General features: G+C 36.1%; 1 protein-coding gene across 4 annotated transcripts in view; it reads left to right on the forward strand.

Moving 5' to 3' along the window:
• Positions 1-581: 581 nt before the first annotated feature.
• Positions 582-15,197, forward strand: part of MSR1 (macrophage scavenger receptor 1) — an 84,540-nt gene continuing 69,924 nt past the window's right edge. For all 4 annotated transcript variants that reach the window (XM_059909326.1, XM_059909329.1, XM_059909331.1 and 1 more), the window contains exons 1-2: positions 582-673; positions 2,276-2,371. The gene's annotated coding sequence lies outside the window, so the exon portion shown is untranslated. The remainder of the gene's footprint in view (positions 674-2,275; positions 2,372-15,197) is intronic.

Below are 15,197 nucleotides of genomic sequence, written 5' to 3' on the forward strand. Positions count from 1 at the left end.
CATTAACATTTCCTCTGGATTGTTCATAAAGAAAGGTGAAAGATTAAAAAGATATGGGCAGTATAGCTGATAGTCTACTGTTCACCTTGAGACAAAGGACTTCCCTAGCTCAGCAAGTGAAGAGCCAGTTGACACAGGCCAGATAAAAGTGCACGGAGGATTTGAAACAGTGGGAGAGGAGGATACAGCAGGAGTTGTCTGGTGAGGAAAGATTTCATCTTGATAAATAGTTTGTGATCATTCTCATTCATTCTTTAGTTTCAGCTTCACCTCAGGCAGAAGAATAATATGTGCACATACAGGGAGCAACTTAATGCCATTTACTTTATTTTAGCTGCCCTCCCCCACTCCCCATGCCCAAGGTAAACCTGATACAAACGCTCATGTGCGAGTAGTTTTTTATTAGTGTTTGTTTTAGTTTTAGGTTTTGGCTGATCCTATGAAGAGACCTGGAAAGAGAAAAAGGGAAGGAGTTAAAACAGTACAAGGATATTTTATCAAGTTGCCCAGTATTGTAGCTATGTCTATGAGACTCAAGCCCAGACCTGAAGAGACTTAAATGAAGTGTCTCAGAGTAGTCTACCTGAAGAAAGGAAGACCATTTCACCACCAGTTTCTGTCCCTGTTGGTCAAGGCTAACCTTACTTCTTTAAAGAACCGTCCAAGGTTCCAGGTAACCCTTGTATCAGAGTGACGTCATCAGCAAAACTCTGGGATAGAAACAAGAGGTACCTGGTAAGGGCTTTGGGCAAATCTGGAGGGGTGTCCAGTTTGTGGGTAAAGCCCACTGTGAGCTGGATGCTTCAGTAGCAGCCAGAACAAAAATTGCGACCCAGACTGTGCACTGGTGCACAAGAGGTATCTAATGGAAATTTCAAATATTGTACAATAAAGCATTACTTTTAAGAGCATACCTCTCTAGTAAAGAGAAGCCTAATAGAATATTATTTGAACTTAATATGAACTTAGTATGATTTTGTCAATGTGCACATTAGGGTGGAGGAAGAAATGGGAAGGGAACAAGCTCGATTTCCACCTCATAGTTTTCTAAAAATGTGCCTTATTATTTTCCAGAATGATTTCTAGACTAATTTAAATGTCCAAACTGGGGTTTAGAATGTTGAATAAATCAGATAGTGCCACATGTCTTTGTTTTTCTTTAAATTTAGACAACATAATGTGCCATACACGTTTAGAAATTGTAATAAATTTCAAAAGAGAAATGCTAAACCAGTTATAATAAAGAAACCTCAGATCTAGTCTATTCAAGTTTATGTTCAAATTTTAATAGGAGTATAAGGAATGTACAGTGAACCAGAGACTCAGATTACAGAAATGCTAAAAAGAGCTTTACAATTCTTTGACATAAAAGCAGGCTGGGGGCAAAGCAATCTCATAAGCTAGGGAATTAAAACTCACTTGTCTTTTAACCTATGTGCACACATCTGCAAAATGCAGAGCAAATGCTATAGTGGTACCATGGGAAATTGTCAATATTGATATTGCTTATAGATAAAGGAAACTCACAATGTGAAAGCAGGCTCAGCAAATCAACTTAACTATGTCAAAGAATTCCAATTAAATCATTTTTGAGAACTGCTCCATTTGAATATTCACCATGCCTTTGATTAAATCTGGCATTAAATCTATATCAGTTTAATTTAATTATAAATTGTTTGATTTTAAAAATGATATGTTTGTATTTAGTTTCTTGATCACACTGTTTCAGATCACAACTTATAAAATGGCACCATCTTGTTGGCAGTGTTCAATGAATCAGAGCAATGCGTTTAGAGGGTTTTTTTCTGTCATTATGTCTGATATTTTAGAAGGAAATTGTCTACAAATAACATTTTTCTTCATGTAGACTATCATTATCATATCTTAATTCTGTTATGTTTTCACAATATGTGCAAACTGTCAGTTGGATAAAACACCATTTCACTGTCTTATAAAAAGACACACTTAGGAATATAGACAGTGCTCACTTTGAATGGTAGAGTGGGACAGTGAAAGGACTGTGCCAGTTGAAAATGTGATAAGTAAACTTAGTTAATGAGAAAAGACACAAGAGTTCCATTATGTTTTATTTATTTTTTTAAAATTCTGAATGTCAGCTATAATACATGTTAACATTTTTGGAACTATTTCTTTATGAATTTTTTTTTTTATTATTACCTTCCCCTTCACCCATTTCTACCACCACCCACCACCCACCTCTGGCAACCACCAATCTGTTTTATGTATCTACATGCTTGTTTTTTGTTTTTAATAGATTCCGTATGGAAGAGACCACAGTATTTTTCTTTCTTTGTCTGACTTACTTCACTCAGCATAATGACTTTGAAGTCCAGCCATGTTGTCATAAATGGTAAGATTTCATTCTTTTTATGGCTATATAATATTCCATTCTATATATATACCACATATTCTTTATCTATTCATACATTAATGGACACTTAAGTTGCTTCCATGTCTTAAAAATTGTAAATAATGCTGCAATTAAAGTGGGGGTGCATATATCTTTAAAACTTACTATTTTTGTTTTCTTTGGATAAAAACCCAGAAGTGGAATTGCTGGATGGTATGGAAGTTCTATTTTTAATTTTTTTAAGAACTTCCATTTTGTTTTCCATAGCGGCTCCACCAATTTACATTCCCACTAACAGTGCACAAGGGTTCCCTTTTCTCCATATCCTCACCAACACTTGTTATTTCTTGTCTTTTTGATAATAGCCATTCTAACAGGTGTGAGGTGATATCATACTGTGGTTTTGTTTTGCATTTCCCTGGTTACAAACAATTAGTATCTTTTCATGTAACTGTTGGCCATCTGTATGTCTTCTTTGGAAAAATGTCTATCCAAATCACCTGCCCATTTTTTCATCAGATTGTTCTTTTGCTGCTGAGTTGTATGAGTTCTTCATATATTTTTGGTTATTAGCCCCTTATCAGATACATGATTTGAAAATATTTTCACCATTCAGTAGGTTGCCTTTTAATTTTGTTGATGGTTTCCTTTGCTGTGCAGAAGTTTTTTGCTTTGTTGTAATCCCAACTCATTTATTTTTGCTCTTATTACTTTTGCTTTTGGGGTCAGATTTAAAGAATCATCTCAAAGACCTATGTCTAGGAGATTACTGCCTATGTTTTCTTCTAGAAGTTTTATGGTTTCAGGCCTCATGTTTAAATCTTTAATCCATTTTGAGTTAATTTTTGTGTATGGTTTAAGAGAGTAGTCCGGTTTCATTCTTTTGTATGTAGCTGTAACTGTAGTACAGTTTTTCCAACACCATTTATTAAAAAGACTGTCCTTTCCCCATTGTATATTCTTAGCTCCTTTATGGTAAATTAATTGACCATATATGTGTGAGTTTATTTCTGGGCTCTCTATTCTGTGGCATTGATCTATGTGTCTTTTTAATGCCAATACCATACTGTTTTGATTACTATAATTTTGAAGTATAGTTTGAAATCAGGATGCATGTTGCCTCCGGCTTTGTTCTCCTTTCTCAAGACTGCTTTGGCTATGTGGGCCCTTTTGTGGTTCCACATAAACTTTAGTATTATTGTTCTATTTCTGTGAAAAATGCCATTGCAATTTTTATAAGGATTGGATTGAATCTGTAGATTGCTTTGGGTAGTATGGACTTTTTAACAATATTGATTCCTCCAATCCATGAGCATACAATATCTTTCCATTTATTTATTTCATCTTTAATTTTTTTCATTACCATCTTATAGTTTTCAATGTATAGGTCTTTTACCTCCCTGATTAAATTTATCCCAAGGTATTTTATTCTTTTCCATGCAGTTAAAATGGGATTGTTTTCTTAATTTCCCTTTCTAATAGTTTGCTATTAGTGTATAGAAATACAACAGTTTTTTGTGTATTGATTCTATATCCTGTAATTTTACTGAATTTGTTTATTATTTCTAATCATTTTTTGATGGAGTCTTTATAATATCATGTCATCTGCAAACAGTAGGTTTTTTTTTTAACTTTTTATTTTATATTAGAGTATAACCAAGTAACAATGTTGTGATGGTTTCAGGTGCACAGCAAAGCAACTCAGGCATACATATACATGTATCCATTCTCCCCCAAACAGTAGTAGTTTTACTTCTTCCTTTTCAATTCAGATGCCTTTTTATTTTCTTGCCTAATTGCTCTAGCTAGGACTTCTAATAACATGTTAAACAAAATTGGTGGGCTTCCCTGGTGGCACAGTGGTTGAGAATCCACCTGCCAGTGCAGGGGACATGAGTTCAAGCCCTGGTCTGGGAAAATCCCACATGCCACAGAGCAACTAAGCCTGTGCGCCACAACTACTGAGCCTGTGCTGTAGAGCCCACGTATCACAACTACTGAAGCCCATGAGCCTAGAGCCTGTGCTCTGCAACAAGAGAAGCCACCGCGATGAGAAGCCTGCACACTGCAATGAAGAGTAGTCCCTGCTCACTGCAACTAGAGAAAAGCCCGCACGCAGCAACGAAGACCCAATGCAGCCAAAAATAAATAAATAAATAAATAAATACATTTAAAAAAACAAACAAACAAAAAAAACCAAAAGTGGTGAGAATGGGCATCTTTGCCTTGTTTACTGGACATTTACCAATTGGTTAAAGCTGGATTACTTTCCTTACATGGAGCAAAGAGAAGTCTTGGAGCTGGGTTAGGTAACTTGTGCTGAGCAGGCAATTGCTGATTGGTTGACATAAGACCTCCTTTTCTGCGATAGCTGAGCATAGAAACTTAGTTAAATTTTGGTTTGCTAATGTGGGTCTTAGCATGAGTGGCTTCATCTTGTCCCAGTCTGGTTACTTTAACAATGATAACTAGAAATCATATCAGAATCATTCAAAGTGAAGATGGCCCATACAAAGACACTAGTAGGTTAAAAGTTAAAGGATAGACAACAATATTCCATGTCAACACACACAGACACACACACATGCACGCATGCACATGGACATTGGATATAATAATATCAAAAAAGTAAATTTTAAGAAATAGTAACAGGCTTAAGAGAGATTGTTCATAATAATATGGTCAATTCAGGACATAAAAAACATAAATATGTAAAATCTAAAAAAAGATACCAAATACATGAAGCAAAATCTCTTATATCTGGAAGAAGAAATAGATAAATCTATAAACATAGAGATTTGAACATCACTTTCTCAATAATTCAAAAAAATAGAAAATTGGTAGGAACATTTGAACAACAGTTAGACCTAGTTGACATTTATAGAATAATTCACCAAACAACAGGAGAATACATATTCTTTTAAAATGCACACAGATTATGTACCTAGATAGATGATACTTGAGACCATGAAAGAAGTCTCAATAAATTTATAAGTATTGAAACCATAAAAATATGTTCTCTGAGAGCAATAGAATAAAAAACTAACAAAAAAGAATATCACTAATATTCCCAATACTTGGAAATTAAACAGCATGCTGTTGTATAACTCATGGGTCAAAGAGAATATTAATGGAAAATTAGGAAATATTTGGAACTGGATAAAAATGGAAATACTACCATCAACAATTTGTAGAATGTGGCTAGACCACATCATTAGAGATAAATTTGTAGCAGTCAACATTGTATTAAAAAAGAAGGGCAAGCTTAACCTGAAAAATAGGAAAGAAAAGACTAGAAATTAATGAAATTGAAAACAGTAGAGAAAAATCAGTCAAACTGAAAGTTTTTTCTTTGAGAAGATGAATAAAAGAATAATCCTCTCACCAGACTAATCAGTATAAAAATGGAAAACACATTAAAAAAAATGGGTGAAGAGGGTTAAAGATGCAAACTTCCACTTATAAAATAAATGTCATGGGGATGTAATGTACAGTATGATTAACAACACTGTATTGCATATTTGAAAGTTGCTAAGAAAGTAGATCTCAAAAGTACTCATTACAAGAAAAAAAATTTGTAACTGTATGGAGATGCATGTTAATTAGACTTATTGTGATGATAATTTTGAAATATATAGAAGTACTGAATCACTATGTTGTATACCTGAAACTAATATACTGTTATATGTCAATTATACCTCAATTTTTTAAAAAAGTCACTGGATACCTAAAGAAAAGTACTTAATCCTAGTAACTTCGTCAATCTTCCTTACCAAAAAAAACAACCAAAAAGGGAAAACACAAATTATCAATATCTATCATGATATCTAAGTAGTCAAGGTCCTAAAGACTTTAAAAAATAAGTGGGAAATAATATGAATATCTTTAAGACAATATATTTGAAAACTTAGAAAGAATAAATAAATATCATAAATGACACAAACTAACAAGCTTCACAGTGGAGAAAATAGATAACCTGAAAAGCCCTATAACTTTTTTTAAAAAAACTGAATATAGTTGATGTACAATATTATATGTTACAGGTAAACAATATAGTGATTCACAATTTTTAAACGTTATACCCCATTTATAGTTATTATAAAATATTGGCTATATTCTCTATGTTGTACAATATATCCTTATAGCTTATTTTATACCTAATAATTTATACCTCTTAATACCCTACTCCTACATTGCCCCTCCCCACTTTCCTCTCCCCACTGGTAACCACTAGTTTGTTCTATCTGTGAGTCTGCTTCTTTTTTGTTATCTTCACTTGTTTGCTGTATTTCATAGATTCCATATATGTGATAACAAACAGTATTTGTCTCTCTCTGTCTGACTTATTTCACTTAGCCTGTAATATTTATCCTCTAATCAAATAATTTTAATAAGCATAATTGTTGCTTTTATTACATGATTAGGTGGATTCTCAATATTGGCTCACTGAAAGTCTGTCCATTCCACCCTTCTTCTAGATGGAGATATTGAAAGTAAAAAAACAAACAAAAAACTGCATTTCACATTTTCCAGACTCCCTTGCAGATTGAGCCTGAGTAAAAATTATCCAATTAGAATAACTCTTCTGCAAATTAGAAAGTACAAGGAGATAGAGCCCATCTTCCTGGTGTCCTTGCCCTTTGCTTCTGACAAGGAAATACATGGGGCTGTACAACTTTCCTGCAGCAAAGTTCTGGAGAATGGTATTCATTATTCAGCTCTTTGGATGAGAAGCAGTTGAAGAGGCAGAGTCCTGGGTCCTCTTCTTTGGGCCCAGATCCCTCCTTTGGATACCTCAGAGGTAGTAGGTACCCTGAGAGTTCACTCCTAAATTGTCTGGGAGACATTCCAAGAGCCCCAGCCCAGATTTGGCCCCTTCAAACCTTTCAACAATTTTGTAGATACCTTATTCCCTGAATTAAATACCTTTCTGCTTAAAACTCCTAAATACTTTAAAGATCATTAGGTCTCTCTTTTGGTGCACTGAACTCCTGAGTGAAATTCAAAATATTTAAAAATGAATAAATTAATAGAAATTCTTTATAAGCAGGGGTTAGCAAACTTTCTCATAAAGGGCCAAATAGTAAATAATTTAGGCTTTGTGGGATATGCACTTGCTGTCACAAATGCCTAATTCTGAAGTTGTAGCAAAAGCAGCCATAGACAATATGTAAACAAATGGACATGACTGCATTCCAATAAAACCTTATTTATAAAAACAGGCCATAGTTTAGTATAAGGATAAGATAACTCAGGTTTTAATAAATATTTGATTCAAATGTCTTGAAAAAAAGTCTATTTTTTAAATGACATTATTTTATTAAATTCCATGACTCAAAATAGATGCACATACATTTCAACAATTTTCCTTTTGTTTTAGTAAATAACAGAAAATATGATTTGAGTTCTTGTGATTCATGAACAAAATGGTATTCTTTTTCACAGAATCTGTGAATATCATGAAACTGATTCCATTCTAAAGATGTCAAAACATTTCTGAGAGTTCTATTAAATTCATTTTGTTTGGAATTTTATAAACTATTCTTAATTTTGTGAAATTCTCTAAAATTAAGTTGCTTTATTTTCTTTGAAAAGAGACACAGTTATTAATCTAACAAACAAATTATCATACTAAGAAATAGTATTTTCAATACTAATTTAAGTATGTTATGTTTTATGCATGTTATGGCATGTTATTTTTGGTGTCATGTCATTTTCTTTATATTGTGTAATTCGATATTGAATAATCTTTATGATATTAAGATTCTATTATGCCTTTCTGCTTGAACTTGCGCTTTTCATTGCCTTAGCCCCAAAGTCTCATGTTACTCTGTTCATATTTTTTCAACCATAATAGTCACATGGCCCCACAAGTGGGCTGGAAAGTTTGATCTCCCAAACACCCAGGAAGGAAAGGAGAACTCACTGTTGATGAGTCCTAGCAATGCCTTCCACATGCCCCTTCTAGATTCTAAACCCAAGCACCATGAGTGTTTTATTGTTATATTTATTCCACCTGCATGTCTGTCAGAGCAGCTAAGTCATAACAGATCCTCAATAAACATTTTTTTGAAATATTGACAATGTCAAAGAAATTGACATCCACAAAAAATTACAGAAAGTATATATTTCACAGGTCCCAAAATGGACACAAAAAAATATAACGATGTCACAAGAACTATTATAACAATACTGATTATAACTGGTATTATAATAATACCAATGAATACTTATGATTATCTGCTCTGTGAAAGCACAGCTATATAAACTTATTCAATTTTCACCATAAATGTATGAGATAACGTTCTCCTTCATCCTGTTTTAGAGTTGAGGAAGACTGTGGCACAGTGAGGTTAAATAACTTGCCCCAAATCACGTAGCTAAATAGAGTAGATCTGGAATTTGAAGCCAGGTAGTTTGGCTCTAGAATCTGTGACTTTTTTCCCATGATGTGAAAATGCTAGAATTCATGAGCAAATCAACCATGATGGTATACATAACAAGAATCTTTCCAACCATTTTAAGGTTTAAATGATTCATTTAAATTGCTGAATTATCAAGGACAAAAATAATTCAGGAGAGAAGTAAATAAGAATATAGAGAATATAACAACCCATCTTGTTGACATCGAAGTGTACTCCTCAGGTGAATTTACTGGATAAAATGGCATGCCAATATTAAAAATGAGTTATCAGAGATGAAAGAATTTTGCTAGTCAGTTAATGTTTCCTAAGAGAGTGCTGTTTTAAGAAAAAGTATTGTAATATTAATGAAGAAGATTCAATGTTGGTTTTACATTTTCCAATTTTAACCTTTTAATTTACTGTATACAATGTAACAATATACTCACAGAGGACATACCAGATGCCAAGCACTGTTATACGTGCTTTACAACTATGAACTTATTCAATTCTAATAGATCTTTTTGAAAATCAGCTTACTGATGAAAAACTGAGATAAAATAACATGCCTGATGTCACAGCAAGTTCCAGAGGCAGGATTCAAAATCTTGGCAGCCATTCTTAGTGTCCAGACTTTACTTTCTATGCTCTTAAAATAAGAATCTTGTATATAATAATAAGTAAATTATCGTAAGAAATTAAAAATGTTTAGTTCATGTTCCCAGGAACAATGAGGATTCTATCATGGGTTTCTTAAATAAATAACACAGTGTTTCTTTATTGAATAGTTTTTTACTAGCTGATTTATACTCTATCTTTGAAGACCTCATCTTGCTTGTTTTTTCCTATGTTGTATGAATATAGCAAGTGATTTGGATGCAAAGAGTTTATTCTGAGACATAATAATCTCAGTAACCAATTTTCTAACAATCTCCTTAATCTGCCTCAGCTAGTAGGTATTTTGAAATGTAAGAAATACAGTGTTTTGGGTATAGGTTTTGGAGACAGGCTGGAATATTTGATATGCCAGTGTCTCCCACAGTAAAAACAAAATGAAATGAACAAATGAACAAGATCTCTTCCATCTGATGTAAAAACAACCAGGGAAGACTATTCCCTTTGGTTAAATCAGTGCAATGTGAAGTCTCTGTAAACTTGTTGTAAGCATTATGACAGATGGAAAAGGACTCATTTAAATTTAAAAAACCTTTTGCCTTGCAAAGGAATTTTCTTAAGATAATTTGTATTCATATCTAAATAGTAGGAGCCTGAAGATTAAGCATTGCAATTGCCATTTATATTACAGAGAAAAATGCAATCTTGAGCAGGTTATATGAATTCCATTTCTTCATTTTTCTGAATCATCCTCTTCTTTGAACTATTATTTGGAAGATGGTGTTGCTTTTTGTCTTTTATGGGGTTTCTTCACTTTGGTTGATGATAAAAAGTTGCCATTTCCTTTTATCCTCATTATCATGTTCATTGTTCTCCTTAGTTGGGTGCTTTTTGGATGATGTTCTGTCCTGCAGACAGCTGCAGGCCTCCCTCAGATCTGTTCAGGCATCAGAGCCCAATTAACAACGTTCTAACTATTCTTTTCATCTTAGATATGGGTAAATTAAGGTGTTTACCTCTGAGTAGCTAAGGATTGAGTGCATATTTTTAAGTGGGTCTTCACTAAAGATCACAAAGCCTATCTCCATATTACATATCTAATGAAGAGAAATAGAATATGACCAATTTTTATGTAAGAATTCATTTATTCATACTGCCCATGATTCAGTAGAGAGAGCATTCCATTTATAAAGTTACCATTGGAATCATGTAAACTATTAAACTTTGAACTCTTCACAACTGAATTGGGGAAAAGAAAAAAGTCCTAGACAATGGTGATTAGCCAGAGAAGAATAATCCGTATTCTTGAGACCATCTGGTTTCTCTACATCGGCTTCTATTTGGTTATCCTCGTCATTGTAGTAGTAAGAACTCTGGCTAATGTAAGCAGCAAAAAAAAGGACTTAAAGACTCTCTGGTCCCTCTGGTCCAATTAGTGGGAAGATTGGAGAGCCCAGCTTGAGAAGTAAAGTGCGCTAAGCACGCAGGCTTAAAGCCGCCTTCAGTTAAGGATGCTACTCATAGCACCACCCGCACGGGATCCTTGATAAGAAACTTTTCTCTGGACTCTCGTTCCCACCATTGCTGTGAATTGTTTCCTACCTATCCTAAAATCTTTGTCTTATTTTCTCAACGCTCAGAATTCAGGCAGGATTGAGTCACTGGCCTGGCCTTCAGTTAGCAAGGGGCAGGAAGAGAAACCTTCTTGACCTTGCAGCCTTGTGGACCCCGGCTCCCCAGAAGATATATACTCACAGTGGGGGATTTACTAGCAACCAAAAGGGTTTCTAATGCTCTTTAGTCACACTTTTTGGACCCATTTCAGTCATCATTACCATATTCACAGGTAGTACAGTGTTGCAAAGGATGATCAGTTAACAAACAATTTGGGTTCTAATTCAAACTCAGTCATTTACTATCCTGATGGTTTTGGCTAAGGAAGTTATCTTCTCTGAGCCTTTGTTTTCTCAGTTTTAAACTGGGATAATGTTATTCTGTCTAGAATGTAAGGTCATTGTAAGGAAGGATATGAGATAACCTGTGTAATATTTCTTTCAATTTTTGTCCATTCAAAAAAAGTATTAAGGGCCTACTAGGTGTGAGACCGAAAAAAAAAAAAGTAACAATATGTGTCCTAAAGAATGTATTATTGTGGGAATTCCCTGGCAGGCCAGAGCTTAGGACTCCACACTTCCACTGCAGGGGCATGGGTTCGATCCCTGGTCAGGAAACTAAGATCCCATATATCGTGCAGCACAGCCAAAAAATAATAATAATAAAACAAAATAAAATAAAAAGTTAATCAACATTAAAAAAAGAAAGTATTATTGTAAGGTATTTTAATTAACATTTTAATTAAAAATATACTGAGAATATGCATGTTCTTATTCTGTTTGAAAAATAGGACAAATAGGTGAAAAGTCAAACAACACTATGATAAATAAGAAATTTAAGAGAACAGAAAATTAATGCTAGGATATTCCTCCACCACCAATGCCTCTTCTGAGACATATTTCTTATCCTAATCCAACCACTTTTTTTGTGAGACAGCTGGCATTCTCATAAAACCCCACCTCTAGGGGGAAATGAATGGTCAAATGTAACCAATCAGAACGCATTCCTGAAGCCTTTGAAGTTGGAACCATTTATAAAATATGTGCCTTGGTCAGAAAAACTCTTGTGTAGAATACATCAGTGTTGAATAAGGGATTCAGTGTATCTGTTAACTGGTGCTGGGGAAAGCACTGAAAGCAGGAAAGGCAAATCCACATCCTAAGCAAGTGTTTATTCCAGTGAGGATTAAACATTCTTCCCTGGAAGAGGCCAGATTAGGTTTTAGTATCTGCCTCTGCTGTTGAAATATTGGAAACTCATTCGCAATATCCAGATCATCCTTGTTGAGAGGAAGCCCGTGTTGTTCAGCTCAGGAGTCACTTTCATCTCTTTTGCAATATGACTTGTACATGTACTAACGGGGGGGAAAAACTGGCTGGCTTTCACCAGAGGAAGTCATTTTGTCAGTCAGATTATTCGGTCTCCACAGTGGGTGCCCTCTAGTGGACATTTACACCAGAAATGAGTGTTTTCACACTCTTGCCCCTTCTGAAAGTTTCACTCATATATCATTTCCCCAGAATCACAGCTTTGCGACATTAATATTTGATTGTGCCCTGATCTCAAGAGTTTTCCTAGTGATGCAGGAAAGCTTTTGGATTACTATCCTGATACGGAGGGGGAAGTTTCATTAGCTGCTATTTGACCCTTTCCACCTTAAGAGTTTTTGCTCCATAGATCAAGGAACCAATGTGCATTCATCCAATTGTTAAATATATCTATTCTCAATACACATTTGTGACTGGAGAAATAACCATAGGATGGGTCTGTAGCCCCTTAGGATCCACTGTGAAATGGACTTGGGCCAAGAATGGCATGAGCTCTGAGTCTCTATTTAACAGACACCAGTAAATCACCTTGGTTTATTGCCTTAGTAACCTCTGGAGAGGGCATCAAGGGAGGTTTACCATATAGTCTTTGTTGATAAACAGAATCGTGTTCTCCCCAAATTCATATATTGAAGTCCTAACCCCTAGTACCTGAGAATGTGGCTGTATTTGGAAATAGGGCCTTGAAAGTGGTGATTAAGGTAAAATGAGGCCTTAATCCAATATGACTAGTGTCCTTATAAGAAGAAGAAACTTGAATGAAAGACACCAGGGGAACGTGAGCATCAGGGGACAGCCAGGTAAAGGAGAAGCAAAAGGGCAGCTGTGTGCAAGCCAAGGAGAGAGGCCTCAGGGGAAACCAAACCTGCTGACACCCTCATCTTGGACCTCAGTCTCCAGAGCTGTGAAAAATAAATTTCTGTTGTTTGAGCCACCCTGTCTATCTAACGTGGTGTTTTATTATGGCAGCTCAAACAAACAAACAGTCCTGGGTTAGTTTTCTACTGCTGCAATAACATATTAACAAATTTAGTGGCTTAAAAAGCATACAAGTTTATTTTCTTACAGTTCTCTAGGTTCGATGTCCAAAATGGATCTCACTGGGCTAAAATTAAGTTGTCATCAGGGCTGCATATACTTTCTCAACACTTTAAGGGAACATCTATGTTCTTGCCTTTTACAGCCTCTAGAGGGCACTCACAGGCTTTAGCCTGTGGCCTTTTTCCTCCGTCATCAAAACTGGAAACTTTTTCCTCTGACCCTCTTCTTCTGCCTCCCTCTTCTACTTTTATGGATCCTGGTTATTACCTTGGACCCACTCAGATAATTCCAGAATAATTTCCCTAAGTCAGCTGATTAGCAACCTTAAATCCATGTGCAAACTTAATTCCCCTTTGCCTTGTAACATAACATTCTTCTGGGAATTAGGATGTGGATAGCTTTCTGGGGGAGGACATTATTCTACCAACCCTAAGCCCTATCACCAGCCATGGGTTATTCTTAAAAAGTAGTGGATTTTTTAGCTATCACAGTTCTGGAAATGGGTATGATATTGAAACCTCCACAGTAACGAGAGTTAGGTTTCTGCCTAACAGACCCAGACATTTTCTGCTTATATAGGTCAAGTAGCCCTTAGGAGACCACCAACATCCCCAGATAATAAGTATTTATTTCATTTCTAGACAATTAACATGAAGAACCAACTCTCCTTCCTTTCACAAATCTCCTGCTGGGCTGCCCATTTGCCAGACCTCATCAGAAGCCAGAGATCAAGAGAGCTATGTGTTTCAGTGCAAAAAGTCAACCTCTTGGGGAAAATAGAAGGGTAGAGAAAGGTGGAGAGTGGATCTGGAGTAGTAAATGAGAAAAATTTAAGCCCACCATCTCTCACCATCAAATCCATTATCAAGTCCCATTAAATTTGCCTTTTAATATCTCTCTCCACTTCTCCACTTTACCACTGACACCACCCAAGTCCAAGCTGCCATCAACTTTCCCCGACACCATTGCAGTAATTTCCTAACTAGTCGACTTGCACTCAACCACACTGCCCACATCCAGTTTGTTCTCCACGTTGCACTCAGTCAACTTTTAAAATCCAAATATGTCTCATTCATCCCACTTCAAAATCATTAATGTCTTTCCACTGCTGTTTGTTTTTTTTTAAATTTATTTTTTTTGGCTGCATTGGGTCTTTGTTGCTGCGTGCGGGCTTTCTCTAGTTGCGGTGAGCGGGGGCTACTCCTCGTTGCGGTGCGCGGGCTTCTCATTGCGTTGGTTTCTCTTGTTGCGGAGCATGGGCTCTAGGGCACACGGGCTTCAGTAGTTGTGGCGCGTGGGCTCAGTAGTTGTGGCTCGTGGGCACTAGAGCGCAGTCTCAGTAGTTGTGGCACGTGGACTCAGTACTTGTGGCTCGTGGGCTCTAGAGCGCAGGCTCAGTAGTTGTGGCGCACGGGCTTAGTTGCTCTGCAGCATGTGGGATCTTCCCAGACCAGGGCTCGAACCCGTGTTCCCTGCATTGGCAGGCGGATTCTTAACCACTGCACCACCAGGGAAGTCCATCCACTGCTCTTAAGATAAAGAAAAACTCCTCAGTTCATGGCCACCTACCCAACGCTCAGCCTTAGCTGGAACCTTGCTTGCCACTTTTTCCATTTTTACCCCGGCCACACTGGCCTTGCTCTGGTCTTTGACACTCTTCATGTTCCTGTCTTTTTCAGGCATTTGGATGCACTGTGTTCTGCACCCAAGACTGTCTTTCCCCCTTTTCAGCAATTCAGTTTCCACTCCCTCTTTGGATGGTAAGTGTCCTTTTCTGAGTTGTCAGACTACATAGACATCCACTATTGCTTTTTGCCTCACTACACT

The sequence above is a fragment of the Balaenoptera ricei genome, chromosome 21 (assembly GCF_028023285.1).
Source record: "Balaenoptera ricei isolate mBalRic1 chromosome 21, mBalRic1.hap2, whole genome shotgun sequence".
In the NCBI taxonomy this organism is placed as follows: domain Eukaryota; kingdom Metazoa; phylum Chordata; class Mammalia; order Artiodactyla; family Balaenopteridae; genus Balaenoptera; species Balaenoptera ricei.